The sequence below is a fragment of the Mirounga leonina genome, unplaced genomic scaffold, assembly GCF_011800145.1.
Source record: "Mirounga leonina isolate KUSES-001 unplaced genomic scaffold, KU_Mleo_1.0 Mir_91, whole genome shotgun sequence".
Classification (NCBI taxonomy): domain Eukaryota; kingdom Metazoa; phylum Chordata; class Mammalia; order Carnivora; family Phocidae; genus Mirounga; species Mirounga leonina.
The window spans coordinates 22,175,210-22,187,872 of record NW_023270839.1 but is presented as its reverse complement, the minus strand read 5'-3'; positions in this window follow the sequence as shown (position 1 = coordinate 22,187,872).

Genomic DNA, 12,663 nt, shown 5'->3' with positions numbered 1-12,663 from the left:
GGATGCAACAAAGGCAGTCCTAAGAGGAAAGTATATAGCAATACAAGCCTTTCTCAAGAAACAAGAAAGGTCTCAAGTACACAACCTAACCCTACACCCAAAGGAGCTGGAGAAAGAACAGCAAATAAAACCTAAAACCAGCAGGAGAAGAGAAATAATAAAGATCAGAGCAGAAATCAATGAAATAGAAACCAAAAGAACAGTAGAACAGATCAACGAAACTAGGAGCTGGTTCTTTGAAAGAATTAAAAAGATTGATAAACCCCTGGCCAGACTTATCAAAAAGAAAAGAGAAATGACCCAAATCAACAAAATCATGAATGAAAGAGGAGAGATCACAACCAACACCAAAGAAATACAAACAATTATAAGAACATATTATGAGCAACTCTATGCCAGCAAATTAGATAACCTGGAAGAAATGGATGCATTCCTAGAGATGTATCAACTACCAAAACTGAACCAGGATGAAATAGAAAACCTGAACAGACCTATAACCACTAAGGAAATTGAAGCAGTCATCAAAAATCTCCCAAAAAACAAAAGCCCAGGGCCAGATGGCTTCCCAGGGGAATTCTACCAAACATTTCAAGAAGAATTAATACCTATTCTTCTGAAACTGTTCCAAAAAATAGAAATGGAAGGAAAACTTCCAAACTCATTTTATGAGGCCAGCATTACCTTGATCCCAAAACCAAAGACCCCATCAAAAAGGAGAATTACAGACCAATATCCCTGATGAACATGGATGGAAAAATTCTCACCAAAAACTAGCCAATAGGATCCAACAGTACATTAAAAGGATTATTCACCATGACCAAGTGGGATTTATCCCTGGGCTGCAAGGTTGGTTCAACATCTGCAAATCAATCAACGTGATACAATACATTAACAAAAGAAAGAAGAAGAATCATATGATCCTCTCAATAGATGCAGAAAAAGCATTTGACAAAGTACAGCATCCTTTCTTGATCAAAACTCTTCAGAGTATAGGCATAGAGGGTACATACCTCAATATCATAAAAGCCATCTATGAAAAACCCACAGCGAATATCATTCTCAATTGGGAAAAACTGAGAGCTTTCCCCCTAAGGTCAGGAACGCGGAAGCGATGTCCACTATCACCACTGCTATTCAACATAGTATTGGAAGTCCTAGCCACAGCAATCAGACAACAAAAAGAAATAAAAGGCATCCAAATCGGCAAAGAAGAAGTCAAACTCTCACTCTTTGCAGATGATATGATAGTTTATGTGGAAAACCCCAAAGACTCCACCCCAAAACTGCTAGAACTCATACAGGAATTCAGTAAAGTGGCAGGATATAAAAGCAATGACGAACCATAAGAGACGATGGACTCTGAAAAACAAACTGAGGGTTCTAGAGGGGAGGGGGGTGGGAGGATGGGCTAGCCTGGTGGTGGGTATTGAGGAGGGCACATTCTGCATGGAGCACTGGGTGTTATGCACAAACAATGAATCATGGAACACTACATCTAAAACTAATGATGCAATGTATGGGGATAATATAAGAATAAAAAAATTAAAAAAAAAAAAAAGAAAAATCCCAAATTCACCAACTAACTCTACACCTTAAAGAACTAGAGAAAAAGTAACAAAGGATGCCTAAGCCACGGATTAGAAGAGAAATAATTAAAATTAGAGCAGAAATCAATGAATTAGAAACCAGAAACACAGTAGATCAGATCAACAAAACTAGAAGCTGGTTCTTTGAAAGAATTAGTAAGATTGATAAACCACTGACCAGACTTATCCAAAAGAAAAGAGAAAGGACCCAAATTAATAAAATTATGTATGAAAGGGGAGAGATCATGACTAACACCAAGTCAATAGAAATAATTATTAGAAATTATTATCAACAACTATATGTCAATAAATTAAGCAACCTGGAAGAAATGGAAGTCTTCCTAGAAACCTAAAAACTGCCAAGACTGAAACAGGAAGAAATTGACAACTTGAATAGACCAATAACCAGTAACGAGATTGAAGCAGTAATCAAAAACCTCCCAAAAAACAAGAGTCCAGGGCCTGATGGATTCCCTGGGGAATTTTACTAAACATTCAAAGAAGAAATAATACCTATTCTCCTGAAGATGTTTCAAAAAATAGAAACAGAAGGAACACTTCCAGACTCATCCTATGAGGCCAGCATTATCTTAATCACCAAACCAGGCAAAGACCCCATCAGAAGGGAGAATTTCAGACCGATATCCCTGATGAATATGGATTCCAAAATTCTCAACAAAATCCTAGCTAATAGGATCCAACAATAGATTAAAAGGATCATCCACCATGACTGAGTGGGATTTATCCCGGGGATGCAAGGGTGGTTCAACATTTGCAAATCAATCAATGTGATAGAACACATTATTAAGAGGAGAGAGAAGAACCATATGGTCCTCTCAATTGATGCAGTAAAAGGATTTGACAAAATACAGCATCCTTTCCCGATTAAAACTCTCCAGAGTATAGGGATAGAGGGAACATTCCTCAAGTTCATAAAATCCATCTATGAAAAATGCACAGTGAATATCATCCTCAAAGGGGAAAAGCTGAGAGCCTTTCCCTTAAGATCAGGCACACGTCAAGGATGCCCACTCTCGCCACTCTTGTTCAACATAGTCCTGGAAGTCCTAGCAACAGCAATCAGACAACAAAAAGAAATAAAAGGTATTCAAATTGGCAAGGAAGAAGTCAAACTCTCTCTTTTCGCAGATGACATGATACTTTATGTGGAAAACCCAAAAGACCCCACCCCCAAATTACTAGAACTCATACAGCAATTCAGTAATGTGCAGGATAAAATATCAATGCACAGAAATCAGTTGCTTTCTCATACACTAACAATGCAACTGTAGAAAGAGAAATTAGAGAATCGATTCCATTTACAATAGCACCAAAAACCAGAAGATACCTTGGAATAAACCTAACCAAAGAGATAAAGGATCTATACTCTAGGAACTACAGAACACTCATGAAAGAAATTGAAGAAGACACAAAAAGATGGGAAAATACTCCATGCTCATGGATCAGAAGAATAAACATTGTTAAAATGTCTATGCTACCCAGAGCAATCGATACCTTCAATGCCATCCCGATCAAAACACAGTGCTGGAACAAACAATCCTAAAATTTGTATGGAATCAGAAAAGACCCCGAGTCGCCAAGGAAATGTTGAAAAAGAAAAACAAAGCTGGGGGCATTACGTTGCCCAGTTTCAAGCTATATTACAAAGCTGTGATCACCAAGACAGCATGGTACTGGCACAAAAACAGACATATAGACCAATGGAACAGAATAGAGAGCCCAGAAATGGACCCTCAACTCTATGGTTAACTCATCTTTGACAAAGCAGGAAAGAATGTCCAATGGAAAAAAGACAGTCTCTTCAATAAATGGTGCTGGGAAAATTGGACAGCCACATGCAGAAGAATGAAACTTGACCATTCTCTAACACCATACACAAAGATAAACTCAAAATGGATGAAAGACCTCAATGTGAGGCAGGAATGCATCAAAATCCTAGAGGAGAACATAGGCAGTAACCTCTTTGACATCAGCCACAGCAACTTCTTTCAAGATGCATCTCCAAAGGCTAGTGAAACAAAAGCAAAAATGAACTTTTGGGACTTCATCAAGATAAAAAGCTTCTGCACAGCAAAGGAAACAGTCAACAAAACAAAGAGGCCACCCACAGAATGGGAGAAGATATTTGTAAATGACACTACAGACAAAGGGCTGATTTCCAAGATCTATAAAGAACTTCTCAAACTCAACACTCAAAAAACAAACAATCAAGTCAAAAAATGGACAGAAGACATGAACAGACACTTCTCCAAAGAAGACATACAAATGGCTAACAGACACATGAAAAAATGTTCATCATCATTAGCCATCAGGGAAATTCAAATCAAAACCACATTGAGATACCACCTTACACCAGTTAGAATGGTAAAAATTGACAAGGCAAGAAACAACAAATGTTGGAGAGGTTATGGAGAAAGGGGAACCCTCTTACACTGTTGGTGGGAATGCAAGTTGGTACAGCCACTTTGGAAACAGTGTGGAGGTGCCTCAAAAAGTTAAAAATAGAGCTATCCTATGACCCAGCAATTGCACAACTGGGTTTTTACCCCAAAGACACAGATGTAGTGAAAAGAAGGGCCATATGCACCCCAATGTTCATAGCAGCAATGTCCACAATAGCCAAACTGTGGAAAGAGCCAAGATGCCCTTCAACAGATGAATGGATAAAGAAGATGTGGTCAATATATACAATGGAATATTACTCAGCCATCAGAAAGGATGAATACCCAACTTTTACATCAACATGGATGGGACTGGAGGAGATTATGCTAAGTGAAATAAGTCAAGCAGAGAAAGACAATTATCATATGGTTTCACTTATTTGTGGAACATAAGGTATAGCATGGAGGACATTAGGAGAAGGAAGGGAAAGTGAAGGGGGGATATTGGAGGGGGAGTTGAAGCATGAGAGACTATGGACTCTGAGAAACAAACTGAGGGTTTTAGAGGGGAGGGGGGTGGGGGGATGGGTTAGCCCAGTCATGGGTATTAAGGATGGGTATTAAATGCATGGAGCACCAGGTGTTATATGAAAACAATGAATCATTGATCTCTACATCAAAAACTAATGATGTATTGTATGGTGACTAACATAACCTAATAAAATTAAATTAAATTTAAAAAAATTTAAAAATTTTAAAAAAGATTTAAAAAAATAAAGTTCAACCTTGATGGGTTAAAACATGGCTCACACACACACAAAAAAAAAAATAAAAAATAAAGAAGAGTTAATACCTATTGTTCTAAATTATTCCAAAACATAGAAAAGGAAGGAAAATTTCCAAATTCATTCTATGAGGTCAGCATTATCCTTATACCAAAACCAGATCGAGATACCACTAAAAAGAGAACTACAGGCCAATATCCCTGATGAACATAGATGCAAAAATTCTCAATAAATACTAGCAAACTGAATTCAACAATACATTAAAAAAGAACATTCACCACAATCAAGTGAGATTTACTTTTGGTTTGCAAGGATGGTTCAATATTCACAAATCAATGTGATATACCACATCAATATGAGAAAGGATAAGAACCACATGATCATTTCAATAGATGCAGAAAAAGCATTTGACAAAGTACAACAACCATTCATGATAAAAAAAAAAAAAACCCTCAACAAAGTAGGCTTAGAGGGAAAATACCTCAACATAATAAAGGCCATGTATGAAAAACCCACAGCTAACATCATCCTCAATGGGGAAAAACTGAGAACTTTTCCACTAAGGTCAGAAAGACGACAAGGAAGTCCACTCCCACCACTTCTATTCAATATAGTATTAGAAGTCTTAGCCAAGCAAGAAGATGGTAAAAAGAAATAAAGCACATCCAAATCGGTAAGGAAGAAGTAAAGGTTTCACTGTATACAGACATGATACTATATATATATATATATCCCTATATATATAACCCTTACCTTCAGTAAGGTCACAGGATACAAAATCAATGTACAGAAATCTGTTGCATATCTATACACCAATAATGAAGCAGCAGACAGAGAAATAAGAAAACAATCCTATTTACAACTGCACCAAAAAAAATAAGGTACCTAGGAATAAAGCTAGCCAAAGAGGTGAAAGACCTCTAAAACACTGATAAATTAAAGAGGACACAAAGAAATGGAAAAGCATTCCTTGCTCATGGATTAGAAAAATAAATATGCTTCAAACGTCTATACTACCCAATGCAACCTACACATTTAATGCAATTTCTATCAAAAAACCAATAGCATTTTTCACAAAACTAGAACAAACAATCCTAAAATTTGTATGGAACTAGAAAAGACCCCAAATAGCCAAAGCAATCTTGAAAAAGTAAAGCTGGAGGAATCACAATTCTGGACTTCAAGCTATTTTATAAAGCTATAGTCATCACAACAGTATGGTGCTGGCACAAAAATAGACACATAGATCAATGGAACAGAACAGAAAACACAGAAATAAACCTACAATATGGTCAATTATCTTCAACAAAGCAGGAAAGACTATCCAATGGGAAAAGGACAGTCTCTTCAACAAATGGTGTTGGGAAAACTGGACAGCAACATGCAAAAGAATGAAACTGGACCACTTTATTACTCCATACACAAAAATAAACTCAAATAGATTAAAAACCTAAACATGAGACCTGAAACCATAAAAATCCTAGAAAAGAACACAAACTTTGACATCAGCTTTGGCAACTTTTTTCTAGATATGTCTCCTGAGGCAAGGGAAAAAAAGCAAAAATATATATTGGGACTACACCAAAATAAAAAGCTTCTGCACAGCAAAGGAAACAACCAACAAAATTAAAAGACAACCTACGGAATGGGAGAATATATTTGCAAATGATTTATCTGATAAAGGGTTAGTGTCCAAAATATATAAAGAACTTATAAAACTCCACCTCCAAAAAACAAATAATCCAATTTAAAAATGGTCAGAAGACACAGACATTTCTGCAAAGAAGACATCCAGATGGCCAACAGATACATGAAAAGATGTTCATTATCATTACCATCAGGGAAATGCAAATCAAAACTACAATGAGACATCACTTCACACCTACTAGAATGGCTAAAATCAACAACACAAGAAACAACAGGTGTCCGCAAGGATGTAGAGAAAAAGGAACACTCTTGCACTGTTGTTGGGAATGTAAAATGGGGCAGCCACTGTGGAAAACAATACGGAGGCCCCCCAAAAGTTAAAAATAGATCTACCCTATGATCCAGCAATTGCACTACTGGGTATATAAAAAGCACAAAATCAAAGAGATACATGCACCCCTATGTTTATTGCAGCATTATTTCCAATAGCTAAGATATGGAAGCAGCCCAACTGTCCATCAATTGATGAATGGATAAAGATGCAGTGTGTGTGTGTGTGTGTGTGTGTATTCAGTCATAAAAACAATGAAATCTTGCCATTTTACAATGACATGGATGGAACTAGAGAGTATAATGTTAAGTGAAATTAAGTCAGCCAGAGAACAACAAATACCACAAGATTTCACTCATATGTGGAATTTAAGAAACAAAAGGAGCAAAGGGGAAAAGAGAGAGGGAGAAAGACAAACCAAGAAACACTCTTAATTATTGGAAACAAACTGATGGTTACCAGAGGGGAGGTGAGTGGGGGATGGGTGAAATAGGTGATGGGGATTAAGAAGTGCACTTGTGATGAGTACGGGGTGATGTACAGAAGTGTTGAATCACTATATTGTACACCTGAAACTAATAAACACTGTATGTTAAACAAAACAAAACAACAACAAAAAACACTGTATGTTAACTATTAACTAACTGGAATTAAAATAAAAATTAAAAAAAAAAAAAGAAATACACCCACACATTTTTTGCCAGTTGATTCTTCTTTTTTTTTAAGATTTTATTTATTTATTTGAGAGAGAGAGAATGAGAGACAGAGAGCACATGAGAGGGGGGAGGGCCAGAGGGAGAAGCAGACTCCCTGCCGAGCAGGGAGCCCGATGCGGGACTCGATCCCGGGACTCCAGGATCATGACCTGAGCCAAAGGCAGTCGCTCAACCAACTGAGCCACCCAGGCACCCGTGCCAGTTGATTCTTGACAAAAGTGTCAAAGCAACTCAGTGTGGGAAGGATAGACTTTTCAATAAATAGTGTTGAAATAATTGGATATTCATATGCACAAAGAAAAAGAAGCTTGACAGTTGCTTTATAAATAAAAATCAAGAGTCTTCAAGTAACATTACCTTATATTATCTTACAATATACACAAAAACATTAACAACTTATGATCAAATGGATCATAGACCTAAATGTGAAAATTAAAACTATAAAACTTCTGTAAGAAACCATAGGAAAAGAACAAGACTAAATCTTTATGTTCTTGGGTTAGTGGTGATTTCTTTTAGATAAGACACAAGAAGCACAATCTATAAAAGGAAACACTGATAAGTTTAACTTCATAAAAATTAAAAGCTTTTATTCTTCAAAAGATACTGTTAACAAAATGAAAATGAAGGCTACAGATGGGAGGAAATACTTGCCCAACATGTATCTAATAAGAGGACTTGTATCTAGAACAGAGATAGGCAAATTACAGCCACCTGTTCTTGTAAGTCGAGTTTTATTACTTGTTTGTCTTCTTTCATGCTAAAATGTTACAATTAAGTAATTGCAATCCAGACCTTATACCCCACAGACATAAAATACTTGCTAGCTGGCCCTTTAAGAAAAAATCTGCCAACACCTGATAGAGAATATTTAAAGAATTCTTAGAACAAGAAGACAGTCCAGTTTTCAAATGCACAAATGATTTGAATAGATGCTCCACCAAAGAATATATATGAAAACAAAATTGAGTTTCAGTTACACAAGATGAATAAATTCTAGCGATCTGCAGTACAAAACAGTATTGTACACTTCAAAGTTTAAGAGGGTAGATTTCATGTTAAGTGTTCTTACCAAAACAAACAAACAAAAACAAAAGGGACACAAGGAAACTCTGGGAGATGTTGGATATATTATTTCCATGATTTTGGTAATGGTATCATAGATGTTTGCATATGTCCAAACTCATCAAATTGTACACATTAAATATGTGCAGTTTTTTGTATATCAATTATACCACAATAAAGCTGTTTTAAAATGCCAAGTATCATTAGTCATTAGGAAAATGCAAATTAAAATCATAATGAAATACCCCACAACTAGAATGGCTACAGTGAAGAGGACTGACAAAACTGAGAGTACGATACAACTGGAACTCTCATTCTCCGCTAGTGGGAATACAAAATATTATAGCCACTTTGGAAAACAGTTTGGCAATTCCTTATGAAATTGAACAGACATCATTTCACCCAACAACCCCACTCTTAGATATTTAGAAGAGAGAAATAAAGAATATGTTCACACAAATATGTTATTAATAGCCAGGAACTGGAAACAACCCAAATGTCTATTGACAGGTGAACAGATAAATTGCAGTGTATCAATATGATGAAATACAGCAATAAAAAGGGAAGAATGACTGATACACAGAATAACCTGGATGAATCTCAAAAGCACCATGCTAAATGACAGAAGTATGAATTGGTTTTCACTTTCTGTAGTTTAGATCTAAATTTTAATATATTTTGACAACATCCTTCACTGTGATTGGGGGGTGTTGCTATTTCCTATGTTCATTTTATATGGAATTTTCTTTAGTTTTTATTCTATTTTTTAAATTTTATTATTGAAGTATAATTGACATATAATGTTAGGAGTTTCAAGTGCACAACATAGGGATTCAACAATTTTATACATTACACAATGCTCACCATAAGTGTAGTTACCATCTGTCAGCATACACTATTAAAATACTATTATATTTAAAATTATATATATATATATATATATATATATATATATATATATGCTGTACTTTTCATCTCTGTGACTTATTTGTTTTATAAATGGAAGTTTGTTCCTCTTAATCCCCTTCACCAATTTTGCCCATCTCCCCCTTCCATCCCCTCTGGCAACCACCAGTTTATTCTCTGTATTTATGAGTCTGTTCTGTTATTTGTTGTTGTTGTTGTTCATTCATTTGTTTTGTTTTTTAGATTCCACATATAAGTGAAATCATGTAGTATTTACCTTTCTCTGTCTGATTTATTATACTTGACATAATACACTCTAGGTCCATCCATGTTGTCCCAAATGGCAATATCTCATTCTTTTTTATGGTTGATATATATATGGTTGATATATATGTGTGTCTGTCTGTATGTATGTGTATATATATATATATATATATATATATATACACATATATATGTGTATATATATATATATACATACAGACACACACAATATTTTATCAATTAATCTGTTGATGGATACTTAGGTTGCTTCCAAATCTTGGCTATTGTAAATAATGCTGAAATAAACATAGAGGTGCATATATCTTTTCAAATTAGTGTTTTCATTTTCTGTGGGTAAATGCCCAATAGTGGAATTACTGAAAATGGTATTTATATTTTGTATTTGTTGAGGAACCTCTATACCGATTTCCAAAGTGGTTGCATCAGTTTATTCCCAACCACAGTGCATGATAGCTCCCTTTTCTTCACATTCTTGCCAACACTTGTCCAAGGGAGTACTGCCTATGTTTTCTTTTAGAAGTTTTATGGTTTTAAGCCTCATATTTAAGTCTTTAATCTGTTGTTTTTTAAGATTTTATTTATTTATTTGACAGAGAGATAGAGACAGTGAGAGAGAGAACACAAGCAGAGGGAGTGGGAGAGGGAGAAGCAGGCTTCCCATCAAGCAGGGAGCCCGATGCAGGACTCGATCCCAGGACCCTGAGATCATGACCTGAGCCAAAGGCAGAAGCTTAATGACTGAGCCACCCAGGTGCCCCATTTTTTTTTAATTATTATGTTCAATTAGCCAACATATAATCTGTTTTGACTTTATTTTTGTATATGGTGTAAGAAAGTGGTCCTATTTCATTCTTTCGCATGTAGCTATCTATTTTTCCCATTACCATTTATTAAAGAGATTGTGTTTACTGTTTTATATTCTTTCCTACTTTATTGCAGATTAATTGACCATATAAGCGGGATTTATTTCTGGGCTCTCTATCCTATTCGATTGACCTACATGTCTGTTTTTGCATCTGTACCATATTGTTTGGGTTACTACAGCTCTGTAGTATATCTTGAAATCTGGGATTGCGATACCTCCAGCTTTGTTCTGCTTTTTCAAGATTGCTTTAGCTATTCAGTGATTTGTGTGTGTGTGGTTACATACAAGTTTTAGGATTATTTGTTCTAGTTCTGTGGAAAATGTTATTGGTGTTTGGTAGATATTGCACTGAATCTGTAATTTTAAATATATTAATTCTTCCAATCCATAAGCATGGTGTTTCTTTCCAATTTTTTGTGTTGTCTTCAATTTCTTTCATCAGTGTCTTATAGTTTTCAGAGAATAGGTCTTTCGTGTCCTTGGTTAGGTTTATTCCTAGGTATTTTATTCTTTTTGGTGTGATTATACATGGGATTGTTTTCTTAATTTCTCTTTTTGCTACTTTGTTATTAGTGTATAGAAATGCAATGGATTTCTGTACATTGATTTTGTATTTTGCAACTTTATTGACTTCAATGATTAGTTCTAATAGTTTTTTAGTGGAGTCTCAGACTTTTATGGACAGTATAATGTCATCTGCAAAGAGTGAAAGTTTCACTTCTTCTTTACCAATCTGGATGACTTTTCTTTCTTTTTCTTGTCTGATTGCTGTGGCTAGGACTTCCAGTACTGTGTTGAATAAAAATGGTGAGAATGGAGGACATCCTTATCTTGTTCCTGATCTTAGAGAAAAAGCTCTCAGTTCTTCACCATTGAGTATAATGTTAGCTATAATGTTAGGCAAGTATGTTGCCTTTATATGTACTCTGTGAGAGTTTTATCATAAAATGATGTTGAATTTTGTCAAATGCTTTTTCTGCCTCTATTGAGATGACCGTATGGGTTTTTTTTAAAGACTATTTATTTGAGAGAGAGAGAGAGAACACACAAGAGAGCACAAGCAGGGGGAGCAGCAGAGGGAGAGGGAGAAGCAGGCTCCCCGTTGAGCAGGGAGACCAACGCAGGGCTCAATCCCAGGACCCTAGGATCATGACCTGAGCCAAAGGTAGACACTTAACCGACTGAGCCACCCAGGCAATGCCCTATGGTTTTTTTTTTGTTTTTTATTTTTTATTTCAATTCAATTTAGGTAACATATACTGTATTATTAGTTTCAGGGGTAGAATCTAGTGATTCATCAGTTGCATATAACACCCAGTGCTCATTACATCAAGTGCCCTCCTAAATGTCTATCACCCAGTTACCCCATCCCCCACCCACCTCCCCTCCAGCAACCCTCCGTTTGTTTCCTAGAGTAAAGAGTCTCTTATGGTTTGCCTCCCTCTTTTCATCTTATTTTATTTTTCCTTCCCTTATCTTATGTTCATCTGTTTTGTTTCTTAAATTCCACATATGAGTGAAATCATATGGCATTTGTCTTTCTCTGATTGATTTATTTCACTTAGCATAATACCCTCTAGTTTCATCCATGTCATTGCAAATAGCAAGATTTCGTTATTTTTGATGGCTGAGTAATATTCCATTATATATATACCACATCTTCTTTATCCATTCATCTGTTGATGGACGTCTGGGCTCTTTCCATAGTTTGGCTATTGTGGACATTGCTGCTATAAACATTGGGGTGCGTGTGCTCCTTCAAATCACTGTTTGTATCCTTTGGATAAATACCTAGCAGTGCAATTGCTGGGTCATAGGGTAGTTCTATTTTTAACTTTTTGAGGAACCTCCATACTATTTTCCAGAGTAGCTGCACCAGCTTGCATTCCCACCAAAGTGTAGGAGGATTCCCCTTTCTCTGCATCCTCGCCAATATCTATCATTTTCTGACTTGTTAATTTTAACCATTCTGACTGGTGTGAGGGGGTACCTCACTGTGGTTTTGATTTGTATTTCCCTGATGTCAAGTGCTTTTGTGCAGTTTTTCATGTTTCTGTTAGTCATTTGTATGTCTT